The following is a 14,646-nucleotide window of genomic DNA, read 5'->3' on the forward strand; positions in this document are numbered from 1 at the left end:
AAAAAAAAACCCGATGTGACAACTACCCATAAGCCCCAAAATGTCCTTAATCAATCCATAGTTAATAGGTTATAAATTGATGTGACCAGAACCACATGCTGACCTCTGTTAGATAGTGTTGGGGACTAAATACACAGTAAAGGAAATCATGACACTACCCTCCCCAGTGGATAAAGAGTTAATGGCTTCTTTTGGAGTGCACCTCAGCCCCCCATGAGGTCATTCAGGCCTTAGCCCTGGGCTAGGATTCTACCCCCAAGACAAATGCTCGGAGACTGAGTCACAGGAGACAGACTTGCTGGTGGTTCAGCACTGACGTCTAGAAGCAACTCACAACCCCGATTTACAATGGCTGCGGTCCTTTGGTCAAGCTGGGAAGAGGCTGGAGGGAAAGGAGACCCCGGAGGACCTTAATTACTGTGCAAAAGGCTTTTAGGACCAGGAAGAAGTCAGACCTGTTTTCGTTGTTGACTATTCTTAAGTCACGGAGAAGCAGTATCCAAACAAGGTAACAAGGTGAACCTGCTCCCAAAGACAGAAACTCCTGATCTCATTCCGCTTCTGAAAAGAGAGAGAGGGAGGGAGGGAGGGAGGGAGGGAGGGAGAGAGAGAGAGAGAGAGAGAGAGAGAGAGAGAGAGAGAGAGAGCGCGAGCTGACAGTTGTGACAGGCAGGAAAATAGAAGAAAGAGAGAAGAAAATTGGGGGGATTAGAAACAGAAAAGCCTCCTTCCTCTTCCCCCTTTATCAATAGCTTTGAAAAGATTGCTGTAAGACACTGACTAATGACACGTGGCCTCTGGATTCTCTGCTAGGCAGCGGGCCTGGCCTGTGCCCAGCGGGAACCCCTCTGCCAGTTAGGGGTCACCCTCTCCATTCAATGGTGCATTCGCTCCCTCCAGTCGCAGGGCAAAAGCCCTGCTGCTCTGGGCCATTTATAGCTTCGAATGAGGAGAGCTATTGAGCTGCGATGCAGACTCTTGTTTGTTTTCTAGAGGAAGCTTTGGTGAGCTCCGGCCCCTCCTGCTGTCTCTCCAGAGCTGCTGAGGAGATAAAAGCCATCCCTCCTTTTGACCTTCATTGGACAGTAGGAGCCCCAGCCCAGCATGGGGTAATAAAGGCATATGCTGCATAAATTATCTTGTGATTGGCGTGCTTTCTTCTAGCTCCCACTTAGAGGGGGAAGAGGGTGGGGGTGGCGCTGGGCAGGGAACCATGAAGGCTGGTCGGTTTGATCTAGCACTTACTATGTTCCAAGAGGCTAACGGTAACCCTTTTGAGCCTGCCCTGTCTCTCACAGCAGTTCTAGGAAATAAGCATCATTTATCCCAGGGCATGTGCAAGGGGTGACAGGGTTAGAAAAGTAAGACGTTCTCCCAGGGATCCACAGGAAGACAGATAAGAGGAAACCACAGTTGGCTGCAAGGACACTTTCACAAAGGAGCCTGGATGTGACTCAGTGGGGCAACACGTCTCGTGTGCACAAGGCTCTTGGTTTTGTCCTCGGCACGGACAAATTGCACAAAGCCTTGTAAAAGGTTGCCAAGGGGGGGCTAGGGATTTAGCTCAGTGGTAGAGCGCTTACCTAGGAAGCGCAAGGCCCTGGGTTCGGTCCCCAGCTCCGAAAAAAAGAACCAAAAAAAAAAAAAAAAAAAAAAAAAGGTTGCCAAGATGGCGTCGTGGTAAAGACACCAAGGCTGATCACTTGAATTCCATTCCCAAGAGCTGTACGGAGAAAGGAAAGAACCTACTTTAGCAGGTTGTCCTGAGAGCTCCACACGTGTGCCTGGCAGGCCCCACGACCCCAAAATAGATATTTAAAATCTTAAGTGTTCCGTTGTTGGCAAAACTATCCTCTTCAGTCAGTCTCTGGCTCTGAGGATGAGGGATGGAGAGAGGGGAGAGAGGAGAGACAGAAGGATATGAGAGATACAAGGGCTGCTGATCTGCTAACCCTCTCTCCAACAGTCCTTATGGACAACTTGCTATGACCAGTTGTGTCAACATGAAGGACTTTTTGTTGAGACTTTTACCTCCTAACTGGAAGACCTTGTTTGTGGAAAACAAGGGCATCCACAAAATATCATCTTTTGGATGATGGAAGGGCTTTGAATAGAGGAAAGCAAGGTGACAAAAGAGAGCAAGTCTGGGAGAGAAAGGGTACAGCATGACAGAAAACCTCCAACCCAGAAGGTGATGTTCATCCCGAAGGTTGAAGAAGTCAGCTGGTGAGATGGCTCAGTGGTTAGGGGATCCGTATTGACCTTGCAGAGGACCCGGGTCTGATTCCCAGCCGCACAGGGTAGCTTACATAAACCACTCAAAAACCTCAGGCACACTCCGGTAGTGCACACTCGTTATATAAAATGAATAAAAATCAGGCTTTTAGAAAGAAAAAGGAGGAGATTGGCAGGAGCCGGCAGGGAAAGGGAAAGGACACAGAAGTGCAAACATTTGGGGCACACAGGCTTGTCCGGCAGATCCATGTAGTTCTACAGACCAGGAGCTAAAAGGATAATCCTAGCAGTCCTAGCTAATATAAGTCCATTAACGAACAAAGCACCCAAGAAAGAGGCATCTGCAGAACCGTACAGAGACTGTCACAAATTGATCAGGACAGACAGAAGGACAAACAGCTAGCAATTAAAGTACTGAAATATAAATGGGCTAGCACTGTTATGACTGACATCATTAACGATGTGTGATCCACACACCTGGGACCACATGAGGACCCAGAAAGTAGTAACGGTCCTTAAGAGGGGGATCTTTGCAGCAAAGCCAAGCGTGACCAGGAAGACGGTAATAATTTATCACCGTGGACAAGGAAGACCTCAAAACAGGACAAAAAAGCAGGCCTGGGTGGGATTGCAGAAGCTTAGGGCACCTGTCATAGGAGAACAACCCACCAGTGTTGACTAGCTCCCACCCCTGTGGGCGATGAAACAAGTGTTGTAGCCTCACGTGGCTCTGGCATGGGTTAAATCTCCTCTTTAACAAAACCCAAATTAAACCACGAGTTACCAAGGCTCACAACTAACAATTCAAGCAGTCCTGTGACTATCAGGGTGGATGGCAGACTATCCGACAACACCCAAGCTTTGCTGGGAACCCTTTAGTGCAGGGATAGCCTGAGGTAAGCAGACCCAAATCAAATAATCAATCACTAAAAACTTAGCCAGTCTAGGAATGATGTCTAGTCAGAAATAAGCATGCAACACCATTTGAAACCCTAAAACAACTGAAAATTTTAAAAATCTTTTTCTACTAGATGCCCCCAAAACACCTGAAAGTCTCCACCTATGAATGATTAGCTGCCAGACTGTGGACTGCCATCGGATGTGTCCAGATAATACCAGATAACATTTAAGACATACTACTCCCAAATCAAGGCCTAAGACTTAAAGAAAGAAGGAAGGAAGGAAGAAAAGAAGGCAGGCAGACAGGCAGGCAGGCAGGCAGGAAGGAAGGAAGGAAGAAAGAGGGAAGAAGGGGGAGGGGGAGGGAGGAGAGAGAGAGAGAGAAAGAAAAGAAGAAAGAAATAAGAAAGAAAGGAAAAAAGAAAGAAAGAAAAGGAAGGAGGAAGGAAGGAAAGAAGGAAGGAAAGAAGAAAAGAAATGTGTGGCTGTATGGACGGGTGGATGGATCAGTAAATGTGAGGGCTAGGAAGGGAAGGGAAGAGAAAAGGTCTACCAAAACACACGTTGTGTGCAATGCCAAAGTGTCCTCTAATCCTTGGAATGCTAACTTGAAGAATTAAAAATAAATGATCGTTTGAATCAGAGGGAGGAGCGTGGTGGGAAGCAGGGCCAAGAAAACAGGTATTGTGGTTAAATCGCATTTTATGAAATCTTTTGACTGGATGCAGCTTAATGACAAGAGTGTGTCCTGAGAAACGTGTCGGCCACTTGTCCTCCTTTGTCAACTGTGAGAAGGAAATCCAGGCCACACTCCTGTCAGACGTCTCATCTGGCAGCCTCCTGCCCTCCCCGCAGAGCTCCACGCAGAGCACCTCTGTTTGAAGTCAGACCAGGAACGCAGTGGCACATTCACACTCTAAACCGTCAACAGTTCAAGATGGTGAACTGGTCAGGCAACTTCTGGCTTCAATGTCCCCAACTCCTGTGTCTCATGGTCTTAGGGAAGAAGCCCCACTTAAAAGTTCTGGGTGCATCTGAACTGTCAAGACACAGCAGGACCTTGTCACCGGAAATGTGTCACGCTCGTCATTCTGTGTGGCTTGCCACCAAGGTCTACTTGACCTTCAAGACCCAAAGTAACCCCTCTTGGTTGACTTTATTCTACAATCACTCCTCCTTATGATGACAACAGGACAATAGGGCTGCCCCTTACATTCAAACCGACACCTCTCACCTCTCTATCGCCTTGCCGGGTTTATTATTCTTTTTTTTTTTTTTTTTTTTTATATATCTGGCACAGCACACGGTCATAAAGCTTAAAGATGGGAATGCATTGTGAGAAACGTGTTGGACGACTTTTCTTTTTTTGGCTCCACTCGGAATAGAATCCAGAGTCTTGCGCACGCTAGACAAATCCTATCCCGGAGCTACACTGCCATCCCTGTCAGCAAATCTCTCTTTGGGCAAGCATCGTAAAGAATACGTGCAAGCTAAGATATCGCTGGCCAGTATAATCGTATGGGGCAGATACAGTCCATCACTGACTGAAACATTACAGGGCAATACAAGGTCACATGCTTTCTTGTTTATTGGGGGGTGGGGGTCCATTCACACAAGAAGAATATGTATTTGATAAGAAGCAAAGATCTGTTTGCCCGATGCTATATTCCCTGTGCTCAGGGAAGTCGCAGGCCCACAGTGAGTATTCTGCAAACATCTATTGAATGAGTGCACGAGTTACTGGATGAATGAATGAATGAATGAATGAATGAATGAACAAGCTTTGTCATTGGCTACCTATACAGTGCTTAGCTGCCTCACAGTCACGGTTCCTGACTCTATTTTCTTAACAGTCTGTTTCTTACAGTCCTCACCTGTAAGAGGAGAACTAGGAACAACAATGGAAATTAAAAAAAAATAATAATAATAACAGCAGGCCTTCTTAGCTCACACAGCCATCGAGATACTCAATATCAGAAGACATGCCATAAACCACAAACCACCGTACGGATGTGAGCTACTCTGGCTTGCACAAGGACTTGAGCGAGCCGCGTGCGCTCTTCCTTAGGCCCTCCTCTATAATGTAGAAGCGTTGCTTCCTGCTAGGCCAGGGATGGCGATGAGCAAGTCGAGGGCACATGCTTAAATGCTCGGCAAACCATAAAGAAGTACGTGGTTATAAACCGTAATTATGTGGCGATGGCATGGGTCAGTAGTATTCCAAGCATCTGGATTGGAGTCCGTGTTCTATTGGTTTCCAGCCCAGAGAAGAGCTCTGGATCTTAGAATCCCATCTGAAAAGTGCAGAAGATGACTGTTGACTGTCCCACGTGTCACCTAGCAGAGGGAGCACCCGGAGCCCGCCCAGCCTTCTGCGCTGCTGCTCTTCAGACGGCACCTTGCTATTGTTACCACTGGCCCAAGTAGAACTCTCTGAAGCCACTGGAGCGGGCCCGGGGAAGCTCTTTTGTAATTACCCCAGCCCTTCAGGATGCAGTCTTTTAATTAATATTTATAAGGTGCTGGAAGCTCCTCTCTTGAACGTCCAGATTCCAAAGTGGGTTTTGTTGAGTCATGACCATGACTCGGTTCTGAGTTGACCTAAGACTCACGGAGGCTTGGACGGAAGCTTGTTTGGTTCTGTGAGCTCCCTGTTTGCCCACTGCACTTCACCCAGGGCTGCTCTTGCCAGTCAGGCTGAGGCCTCGACGCTGGGCTGATGGTTCAGTCCAAGGGTCAGGCTAGGAGAAGACCTTCTAGACCAGGCCTTCCAATCGCTCAGCAGAAAGTGACAATGGGTACTGGAAAAAACCAGGGCTGTGGGATGGAGGTCAGAGCCTCTCGGAGCCCGGTCTTTACCTGATTCAGAAGGTGGTGTCCTCTGAAGGCTTCACTCGGGCTCATGACCATTCTTTGACACAGCAATTTCTACATGGCCCTGGGGAGACAGGACTATGAAATAGCACTACAGATAAAGCATTCACTGATTACAAATTTATAGTAAAATAATCATTTGACATTATATATATCCTTTAAAGATAGAATCAGATTTACAGATTAATTCTATGTCTGTGTTTACTTTTACATAAAGAATATTTGATATGACAGGACACAGAGCATCGTCAACGTTCTCAGAGCTGATGGGTATTCTGATATTATACTCATCAGCACTGAGGATATTGCCTTACATAAATACACAGTATAAAATGGCACGGGTATAGTCAGGATAATTTTAAAAGGTTCAAGAAATCATGTTCTAATCCTAAGCCAAAGTGTATTTAGTGATGCGAAATTTAAGTCAGCCACTCAAGCAGCAAGTTTTCAAATCAAACCTAAGAACACAATCTAACCCAGGGACACACTGCTCTGCTTTGTACATGCTGAAGAATGATAGTGAGAACATTCTGAGTTTGTTTCCTAAAATTAAGCCATTGTGCGTCTCACTCTGTGTGTACAATAAAAAAAACCCCACAGTTTATAATGTACAATAGTCGTGAGTCTGCACCGAGCTGCTCTGGCAATATCTGCGGCCATAACAGGAGACCTGATCTGCTGTTTAAGTAGATGTGCCCTGTATCCCTGCTAGGAGCCAAGGATGATCCTGGAATCACTAAATGCCCACATACCTCCAATCCCCGAGTGTCAAACAGGTCAGAGGTCCTTCCTACTGTGACTACACGACCAGCTCATCTTTGTACTAGCCTGACATGTTCAGGACACCATACAGCCAATGGTCCCCAACATCAGTGGTGCCTGGAAACCATACAAGGAGACAGCCTCATTACCATGTGAACATAGTTAGCCTATAATCTCTCCACCTATATAACATCTCTTGTTACTTATATTCATTGAAGTAATGATAATAATATATCTATGTAGTAAGAAAGTATAGATAAAGAGCACAGCGGGAAAAGGTCTCTCTTCCTCCTATACAGAACATCTCCCAAGATGTAAATTATTTTAAGTGCCTCACCCTGTGTCCCAACATCAGCACCTCTGGCCACTTCTGGCTGAGTTCTCCATTCTTCCCTCATCTCTATCACATGCCTCACATGCAGCTTCACAGCTGGGACCTTCTGCCTTTTCCTTCCTTTCATCCTTCTTCCCTTTGCTTCTTTTTCAAACAAAGTATCACTCTGTAACCCAGGCAACCCTCTAACTACTGTCCTGGCCTCCTAAGCCCTGTGGTTACAGATGCAAACCTCCAGACCGTCTTGCTATTTCTTCAACAGGTTGAGCTAGTGCGGCAGAGAGCTTTGGGTCCGCTATTCCTCCTCCTCCTCCTCCTCCTCCTCCTCCTCCTCCTCCTCCTCCTCCTCCTCCTCCTCCTCCTCCTCCTCCTCCTCCTCCTCCTCCTCCTCCTTCCCCCCCTTCTCATCCTCCTTCTTTTTAAAGATTTATTTATTTTATGTATGCTTACACTGTTGCTGTCTTCAGACACACCAAAAGAGGGCATCAGATCCCATTACAGATGGCTGTAAGCCACATGTGGCTGCTGGGAATTGAACTCAGGACCTCTGGAAGAGCAGTCAGTGCTCTTAACCTCTGAGCCAACTTTCCAACCCTCACTGTTCTTTCTATCTGAACCGTCTTCCCGTCACTGCTGCAAATGTCACCTCATCAGCGATGCCTTGTTTTAGAGTCACCACCCATGCCCGCCCTTCAGCTGCAATTCTGTTACTCTGATTTTTCTCCACTGCAGTTACATCGCTTAACATGAGGATATGAGTCTAGTTCCTTTAATTTTGTTTGCATCTTAACTGACACTTAAAATCGCATGCCATCATAAGGTACCACGTGATGTTTCAATACAATAATAAGGGCATATCTACCTCTTCAATCGATTTCATTTCTTCATGGAGAAAGCACTCGAATTCTTCTTGCTCCTTGGGATACACAGTACGTGGCTATTATTGATAGTCAAACTGTACACTATCATACCACCCCTGTGTATACTGTCATAAATGACGGGGTTTGGGTTTCGGAGATGAATAGTATAACATTTTCTTTATTGTATTTAAGCTTTCCGTTATCATGAACACTCATCAGCTGATGGACACATAGCTTTCATCAGTGTCTTTGTTATTATGAAGTGTGTTGTGATCAACACATGTGTCTTGAATACAATTCTGTTTCCCTTGGCTCAATATCCAGGAATGGGATTGCCCGCTGTCCTCTATGAGATTGTCTATTCCGAGGAATTAGCCAGTGCTGCTGTCGTCTTCTTCTTCTTCTTCTTCTTCTTCTTCTTCTTCTTCTTCTTCTTCTTCTTCTTCTTCTTCTTCTTCTTCTCCTCCTCCTCCTCCTCCTCCTCCTCCTCCTCCCCCCTCCCCCTCCTCCTCCTTCTTCTTTATCTTCATCTTCATCATCATCATCTTTTCCTCCTCCTCCTTCATCATCATCTTCTTCTTCTCCTCCTCCTTCATCATCATCTTCTTCTTCTCCTCCTCCTCCTTCATCATCATCTTTTTCTCCTTCTCCTCCTTCATCATCATCATCTTCTCCTCCTCCTTCTTCACCTTCTCCTTCTTCATCTCCCTCCTCCTTCTCTTCTTCTTCCTATTCCTCTTCTTCCTCTTCCTCTTCTCCTCCTCCTCTTCCTCCTCCTCCTCCTCCTCCTCCTTAGTACCCTGGTGACACTGGATAGGTGTGCTGTGCCTCGGGTGCTCACATTGGCTTAAACAAGCTTGGGCCTTTGGCATGGACCAGGCAGGCTCCACCTCAGCATCCTGCAGAGATCATGGTGGGGCTGACTTATACACACAGAGCACTTGGGTTTGTGCTACATGTAGGGAGCTGAGGGAAGTGGCAGCCTGGTCCTAAGGTTCATGAAAGAGCTCATAGGTAGGCCTGAGACCCAGGAGACTAGATGTCCAGAACTAAATCCTTGTGATCAGTACTAGATAGAGGCTTCCATGAGGCTGTGCTCGCCTTCCCTTTCTAACAAGAGCCAAGAGAGGATGCACAAGAGAGGCTGGGTAGTCTATGCTCCAAATCCCTCAAGGACTTGGCTGACGGTGGTAAGTTGAAGTGACCTTAATCTAATCCTGCCTTAACCCTTTCGTCTGGGAAGTGGGAGCCCTGAGTCAAACACAATTCTGGGGGCCCTTGCTTTTCCTGGGAACTTCTGCGATGATATATGGGTTCTGAGGAGGAGCCCAACATTTCTCATGAGATCTGGAGTCAGACAGTTAGGCAAGGTATGGGGAGGAAAGGACATGTTTTTGATTCATACTCCACTTCCCCAGCCTGGTATGTTCATGGCACAGAGCAGGAGTTGAGGAAGGTAAAGAGGCTTGTGGTTCAGCACATAGAATGACCCTAGTACAGTTTGTGGATCCATTTACTTGGACACGTGAAGGTCTGGTCTGACTTTGAATTTAAAAGCTTCCACAGACTTGATGATTGGGAACAGTCTTGGATGATATCACAGGTGGGAAGGTGGGATGGGGTTGAACCTTCCGAAAGATGTTGAGCTTCTGTGAGAGTAGGGGAACAGCAAGTGCAAAGGTTCTGTGGGGAAAAGGAGTGAAATACATCCTTCCAGCTAAGAGAAGGCCTTGACACCTGAGGCATATGCAGCAGGGGAAAAGTATAGCCATGCTCTGCAGAAAGGGATACTTGGGTTTACATTGACTTCCTCCCGTGCATACTCTTACCGGTGACTCCTTTCTGGCAGGTGGTAGCATCCCATCTTTGCACGCCATGACCACCTACTGTGATCTAACTTCTGCTCTCTCTCTCTCTCTCTCTCTCTCTCTCTCTCTCCCTCCCTCTCTCTCTCTCTCTCTCTCTCTCTCTCCCTCTCTCTCTCTCTCTTTCTCATATCTATCCTGTATTTAATACCTCCACCCCCTCCCCCACCAGTGCCTCTCAACCCCCATGAGCACTGGCACATGGTGTTTGGCCAACAAGGCCTCTCTGAGGCAGCCTCCATCATTACCTCACTTTTATTGAAACACTGAAGTGGAAATTTCTGGCTTCTTTGGAGACCCAGTTGTGTCATGTGATGTATTCCTGGAAATTGTCTTCTGAGAGGATGTTTTGCTGAGAGCAGACATGCTGTGTTTTTCTGGAAGCTGCCTGGAAAAGAGCATGTGATGTTTTGCTAGAATCGATGCTTGAGAGATCGCATGGTGTTTGGAAAGGGTATAAATAGAAACCAGCAGGCAGTGGGCGAGGCTGTGTGGTATTGGTTCACCTTGCCTCCCTTGCTGGTCTGTGTTTATCGTGACTCCATAGGGAGAAACTCACCAAAGAACTTCTGGTGGTGTGCTGGCGGCTTCTTGCTGCTTCCCCAGACCTATTGGCAGCTTTGAGGTTTCTTCTAGATTGAACTGCCCTTGCTGATTTATGAGTGGCGTTTGTGAGTGGAGAGAGCTGCTGATGCCGATGCTGATTCTGTGACCTGAACTGCTGATATCTGGACAACTCAGATTGGATTCACCCCCCAGAGAACTAAGTCGAGACAGGTGGAATCCTGTCCTATTAACCTTTGCCCTATTAACCTTTCCTTCCCACTACCTCTGGTAGGTGGTGGGTAATAAGGGAGGTTAAAGCATCTAAGTTCACTTGCTCAAGTAGGTTTTGAAAACTATAAGCCGACAAAGCACCCCGACGATGGTGATGGAAAGTAACGTGTGTGTGTGTGTGTGTGTGTGTGTGTGTGTGTGTGTGTGTGTGTGTGTTCTCTTATTTTAGGACTAGGTCTGGACCCCAGCTTCATTATATACCCCGAACCTAAAATGTTCAGGACAAACTGATTCTGTCTCTGTCCCTGTATGTGGGTTGCTTCTGTCTTTTCTGTCTCTGTCCCTCCCCCAACTCTGTTTCTGCCCAGAGCTGAAACCGATGGACCCCACACATGTGAGCCAGCACTTGGCCAGTGAGCTACATCCCAGGCCTCCTTAAATGTTACTTTGAGATAGAGTTCACTAAGCCCACGGTGTCCTCAAACTTGCAACCGGCCTCCTGAATACCTAGAATTACAGATACACACAGGCAAACTGCTCTTCATGCCATTCAACATCGGGGAACCCGGAGACCTAGCCAGACTCATTCTTAGCGTGCCTTACTCCCTTCTCTTTCCATCCCATCACGGCACCACGTTTAACCACGACTACATAAGGACACTTTGGACATCCCTCTTAGCCTTCCCTCTTCTCTTCTTTTTAGTTCACCCCATCTTCTGTTTTCATTACTACCTCTTGTTCCAGCCTGCTCCCTCACCCAGTGCTAACACATAAATACCCACAACAGCCCCTTAGCTGGTCTCCTTGCTCCCTGGCTTGCTTCCCTAGCATCCTTTTCCTTCCAAGTCCAGAAAGACCTTCCCAGCTGATGGCTGCATCATTTCACACTCTTCTAGACATTTTCTGCACCTCCCCATGCTACTCAAAAGAACAACGAAAAGGTGCACGCCAGAACATGACTGCTAGCCGGAGACGTACCGGAGGAGACTAGAAGCCCCTATACCTGGACCTTTGAATGCTTTACGCGCATGCGCCAACCCCAGGATTCAGATGTAATCTCTTATCAACCCTGTCCGCACACCACTTGGTCTAGAAATGAGGCAGTCTGGACAGGAGAGTTTGTTTATACACTTCCAACACGACTCATTCCTCGTAGCCTTCATAGATGCTACTCCTTCTTCCTTAGGTCTCTCCGCCCTAGACTAATCACGTGGCTTCTCTTCAGCCTCATCCAGTTTCTGGAAGGCCTTCCTAGGCCATTCTATTGAGCCTCGGTGCCTACAGCCTTCAGTGTGCTCCCAATGCCTGCAGAAAGTTCCACTGCAGTTCCTAATGCCCACAGTGCCTGGGCACTGGTCCCCGTACACCATGAAACCCAGAACCAAGCTGGGCTTGTCCAGCATTGTTCTCGCCAGGACAGGGTCTGATACCCAATAGGCTCTCGGGGAGTGTTTGTTGCAGGGAAGATGAAGATGTGTCTTCCCTGAGAGCCACTGTAGCTTTGCCCCCAAATAACTGCTTAAGAAGAGGCTGGATAGAACAGTGATGGGAGAATGAGGCAAAACCTATGGGTTCCAATAGGAAATTCTTGACCTTTTTATGAGAGAGAGGGAGAGGGAGAGGGGGAGGGGGAAAGGGAGAGGGAGAGAGAGAGAGAGAGAGAGAGAGAGAGAGAGAGAGAGATCCTTAGCAAAATGAGACCTCTTATGCCAAGTTTTTGCCTGAAGCGCATTTTTACAGCTGAGACAGGAGAGAGAGGGCGGTGTGTATGTGTGTGTGTGTGTGTGTGTGTGTGTGTGTGAGAGAGAGAGAGAGAGAGAGAGAGAGAGAGAGAGAGAGAGAGAGAGAGATGCTTGTGACAGAAACAGTGAACTCTGTCCTTAAAGGGCCACTGTGGCCATGGGGGAATGGATGGAAGAACATTCTAGTCAAAGGAGGTCAGGAAAGAGAGTATTGCTAGGTGAACGCCCCCAGAGGCAGTGCTTTGGGAGTGATGACTTGGCCTTTCCACCTCAAACCAGCTCTCAAGGATTATTTTCATGCCAGATTGTTTTTACGACATTCGAGTTTTCTTAACAATGAAAACGCATGGTTGACTAAGAGAATGTGAGGGAGACGAGAAGCTCAGATATTTTTATATGGGTCTCCTTTACAAGCTGCTGAAAGAGCCTGGTCTCATGTTAGAGACGGGGTGCGAATACAGCTATCTTGGTCCTCATAATGCCTGGGAGAGTCTAGAAGCAGGCATTTTCCAAGAAAAGGGATTATTTTTGGCTGCAGCTGCGGTGCGAGGAAAAGAATTCAAGTTAAACTTGGGAAACTAAAGTTTGGAAACGGCTTCACCCTGATAACAGCCAACAGCCTGAGCAAACAGCTTGCTTTCTCTGAGCCTCAGTTTCCCCACTGATAGTGGGGATGGCGAGCTCAGGGCCATGGGATGGTGGCCAGGTGCCTCTGTACTTTGCTTCAGTGCATGCTCCAGCAAAGAAAGCCTCATTGATAGCAGTGCCCAAATTCTAGTTGGATACACACCCCATAGAATAGGTATAAAAAACATCTCAGAAAAAGAATCAAACCTGAAACCACCCATATCTTGTCCTGGAGTCATGAGAAAGCCACACTCTGCTGGGCGTCGCAGGGGCAAAGCAAGCTAGCTCCCACACACTGTGACTGGGTGGATTGAAAAAAAATAATGATAATAATAACAATAATAATGATACATTTAAATATAAAAGTAACAGAATGTCTGAGATTCAGAAGATGGGTTCACAGGCACCCCTAGTGGCATTTCTGCCCACATAGTTTCTCTTCTGTCCGTGTGTGGCCTGCCTTTCTCCCTGATAATGAGAAGCATACTTTGCAAAGAAAAAAAAAGGAGAGAGAGAAAGAGAGAGAGAGAGGGAGAGAGAGAGAGAGAGAGAGAGAGAGAGAGAGAGAGAGAGAGGAGCCCTGAGAGCAGCAGGCTGCCTCGCCCCTTCTTTCTTTTTCCATTCTGTTTATAAACATCCAAGGGTCTCCCCTCTCGCTGGCGTTGGGTTAGTGTTGTTGCTGTTAAATCTAACTAAATATTACTATTTGAAGTTCTATTTGCTTACTTGCTTGTTTACAGTATTATCAACTGGCTCTGAGCTCTTCTCCACTACCATGAAAGCTAAGTCCTCGGCCTGGTCCACCACAGCCAAATCCTCAGAGCTGACTTCGCTGATGTCAACACACAACCAGATTGACTCCTCCCACACAGCACAGGAGCCTGGCGGTCTGCACCGCGGCCCTGGATTTGCATTGCGAAGCATCTCCTAGGTAACCAAGAGCCAGCCTCCGACGTGGAACCAGGTGGGAGCGGGCAAGCGATGATTCCCATCATGCTTTCTGCTCAAGTAGTCAGTTGGTCCCTGCTAAGGACGTCATGGAACATTTTCAGACCTGCTACTTCCATTTAAAAGGTGCCTACCGTGTGCCCAAAACAGTGCCTACTGTGTGCTAGGAACCGATAGACACTTTTTCTCGGTCACGATGAGCACACTGCCACCAAGTCTTCCAAGGTAGTGTTAGTATGTCCTAAACGGGAGAACACGGGACCAGAAAGGTCAGGTGACTTACTCAAGGTGGTACAGCGCCTCTTTCAGTCCAACTCTGAAATCCTTGCTAGTGATACCCAGGTCAGAGTTGATGGACTAGCAGGTATGAACTGCTTCCTTCAAGAGAACTTCGTGTTCGGTTTGAGCATGCGCCTCAAGCCACTCACATTTTAATGCTAAATCTTGAAAAAGGAACAGAGAAAGAAAGAAAAATACTTCCTATTTTTAGACTTCTTTTATTTCTTTTAATGTATAATTTACTATCACTTAGTACATGACTTTTAGAGATACTGCTTATTTGTAAAATCAATAGATTAATTGAAAACAAATAAGCAAAGAGGCAAAGGCTGGTAGATCTCTGAATTTGAGGTCCACCTGGTCTGTCTACACAGCGAGTTCCAGGACAGCCTGGTCTACACAGTGAGAAGGGGAAGGACCTTTGGTTGCTTGGCCTAAGCCGA

At 47.0% G+C, this 14,646-nt stretch overlaps 1 long non-coding RNA gene across 2 annotated transcripts; it reads right to left on the reverse strand.

Moving 5' to 3' along the window:
* Positions 1–587: 587 nt before the first annotated feature.
* LOC108348511 (uncharacterized) lies at positions 588–13,924 on the reverse strand. Of its 2 annotated transcripts, none has more exons than XR_010059380.1 (4): positions 13,703–13,924; positions 10,079–10,218; positions 6,762–6,888; positions 588–6,073 (listed from the first exon to the last, which is right to left on the reverse strand). It is a non-coding gene; the product is annotated as an uncharacterized LOC108348511 (long non-coding RNA). The 2 variants fall into 2 exon arrangements; XR_005495641.2 differs by having other exon boundaries at positions 10,390–13,924.
* Between the last annotated feature and the right edge of the window lie 722 nt (positions 13,925–14,646).

Source organism: Rattus norvegicus, chromosome 17 (assembly GCF_036323735.1).
Source record: "Rattus norvegicus strain BN/NHsdMcwi chromosome 17, GRCr8, whole genome shotgun sequence".
Classification (NCBI taxonomy): Eukaryota; Metazoa; Chordata; class Mammalia; order Rodentia; family Muridae; genus Rattus; species Rattus norvegicus.